The following is a 3,172-nucleotide window of genomic DNA, read 5'->3' on the forward strand; positions in this document are numbered from 1 at the left end:
TACTAAGGGATGATGCCACCCACAGTGGGCTGGGCCCTCCTACATCAGTCAAGACAATTCCTCACAGACACGGCCACAGGCCATTCTAATCTGGGCATCCTCCAATTGAGATTCCGCCAGATGATTCTGGACTGTGTCACATTAGCATCCGAAGCAAAGGCAGACATATATTTAACACCCCTGGAAAACAGGATTGTGAATGATTGTTCTGTTTTTACTTTTCTCCATCTTTGTAGTGAGGAGCAGTGGGCTGGCTTCCCACCGCCCTGCTTTCGGCCACCGGCTAGCTTAAAACCCGAAATAACAACACATAAATTGTATTCTTTTAAATACTGCCTGGCCCATTATTTTCAGCCTCTTACTCACATCTTGCTTTAACCCATTTCTAATAATCTGTGTAGCACCATGAAGTGGTGCCTTACCAGGAAGTTTCTAGCGTACATCCATCTTGGGCTGGAGCTTCATTGCGTCTGGCATCTCTCTCTGAGGAGAGGCACGGCAGTCTGCCTAACTTAGGAGAGGCGTAACATCTGACTGATCCTTCTACCTCACTTCCTCTTCCTGTTCTGTCTACTCCACCCACCTAAGGGGCGGTCTATCAAATGGGCCAGGCAGTTTCTTTATTAGCCAATGAAATCAACTCAAACAGAAGACTCTCCCACATCATTTCCCCTTTTTCTGTTTAAACAAAAAAAGAAGGCTTTAACTTTACCATAGCAAAATTACATGTAACAAGTTATCAAGTAAGAATTACAGTTACAATATTTATATCTACTTTATCATAACAAAGGAAAACAACTATAACTATCTATCTATTCTTCAACTCCATCAGAGACTCCAGAAGGACACAATATTACCTAGGTGAACAAGAAGTAAGCTACTTCCAAAACTCTAGAAATGACAGAGACATCTCACTGCCTGGACAGTCACCCAAAGTTCTTTTGTACTGTTGGGGCATCCATCTTCAGCCTACAGGCCCATAGTTTCCAGCAGACATTTCCATGATCAGGAAATTTCAAAGGTAGTTCAGTCACTATCTGCTGTGTCCTTCAGAATGTCTTGCAGACTCTTTCTTGAATTAGGAACCCCAAAGAATCATCTCACATTTAGGCAAGTTCAGCAGTCCTCTCTCATTGGGTTCTTTGTGTCCAGTTTCTGCAACAGTCCAGGCAAGAGCAGTTTCTTGCCCAAATGGCTATCAAACTCCATAAGGAGCCTCTTTGATGCCCATCTTCCTCTTGAAGTAGATTGGTGCTGCCAGGAGCAGACATGTCTCATTGTCATGAACAGCCTTAAGTTATTAAAACATTTAAGTGGAATATTCTGTAGTCTTTGAAAGATATTAGGAATGCCTATCTAACTAAAATATATCTCTATATATCTAGAAAATCTAACTAACATGACTATAAGCTTTACTATTACCGACAATTATCCATTAACAACCTATATTTCCTAATTATACATTACATTTTTAAAAGAACTACACAATCACAATACCTTAATCAAGATCAGAAATACATATAACAAGATTGACCTTAATATCATTAACCAAGATTCACAACAATCCAACTTATTTATATCTATATCATCTCCCCCTTTAAATGTAAAAGAACATTTATAAACAATATTTGGGAATATGGGCGCAGTTATTTCTCTCCAAACTGCTTCCTGCTGAATGGGGGCATTGTTAATCCGATCTTCTATGGTGTAAACTGTGTGCCAGGTTCATCTCAGTCATCAGTTGGGTGAAGTAATTTTCTGAAGGTGTTCACAGCAACCTTTCGGGAGGGCGTGGTCTATCATACCATATTGGGATAGAAGCAATCCAACGGGTCTCATTTTCTGTAAAAATAAAAGAAGAATCTCTTTTCCAAAGTATCATATCCTTAGATCCAAATTCTAAAGTCAAGGTATTTTCAAGATATCTTTCTTGGATTAGTTCATTAGCATTAGTAAACAAATATCTTTTAGCAGCTGTTGCTCCTTCCTCAGCATTCAAACAATTCAAAAAGAGCATAATAGCATACAGTATCAAGATTCTCTGTGTATTTTACATCTTTGTGCGGCTTTATTTTAACCTCTATTTCGTTTATTTTATACTTTTATTTTTTGAGACAGGTTCTCTGTATATCTTTGTCCTGGAATAACTCTGTAGACCAGGCTGTCCTTGAACTCTCAGAAATCCATCTGTCTCTGCCTCCCCAGTGCTGGGATTAAAGGTGTGTGCTACAACACCTTGAACTCACAGAGATCTTTCCGTCTCTGCCTCCCAGGCATTCGGATTAAAGGTGTGTCCTGCCACACCTTGAAGTCACAGAGGTCAATCTACCTCTGCCTCCCAAGTGTTGGGATTAAAGGTGTATACCACCACAACAAACTACTTCCTTTTTCTTTCTTTCTTTCTCTTTTTTTTAACTGTAAGAATTTTAACTTTTAGCCTGCATGTATTTTTAACTCACTGCAAACCATTTAGAGGTTTTCTTTGTCTTTGAATCTCTCTTTACTGTATATCTCTCTTTTTCTGACCACACAAGTCTTTAATTTACCAAGCAATATAGGTAGGATTAAAGCCGTGGCTTTGACAGCTAGATCCAGCCCATTCCTTAGCTTTCCAGCCTCATGGCAGAGGTACCGGCTATAGCCTTGTTTATCACCACAACTCTGTGGCGGTTCAAGGTCCCTGCCAGCAAGCAAGCTGCAGCAGTGTTAAACAACACTCAAAAGCTCCATAGTCAGGACCGCCTGCTTGAAAGAGTCAGAGTTTGCCCTGGTGGGACTGCCCAGAAAGCTGGCATTTTAAAACGGCACAGCTTTTTTCCTGCTACAGCTGAAAACCGAAAAACAAACATTCAGCTTTTCATCAACACCATTTAAGTGTTTCGTGGCAGGACCTCTTAAAAGAGCTGCAAGATTTTGCAGCTAAAGCTGAGTCAGGAAGCCTCTCTTAGATGAGAGTGCTTTCTTACCTCTAGCAAGCAAAGCCAAACCTGAGAAATAGCTGCTACCAAGAAAACATGCTTTACTCTATTCTTTCCCAAGCTTTCTCAAGCTTTCTCTGGATTCAGTTATCCACGTGGGCGCCATTCTGTAGTGAGAGCTGCGGGCAGGGCTGCTTTTCGTCCTGCCCGGCTCCCGGCTGCCCAGCTAGCTTTACCCAAAATAACAACACATA

The sequence above is a fragment of the Arvicola amphibius genome, chromosome 12 (assembly GCF_903992535.2).
Source record: "Arvicola amphibius chromosome 12, mArvAmp1.2, whole genome shotgun sequence".
Taxonomy (NCBI): Eukaryota; Metazoa; Chordata; class Mammalia; order Rodentia; family Cricetidae; genus Arvicola; species Arvicola amphibius.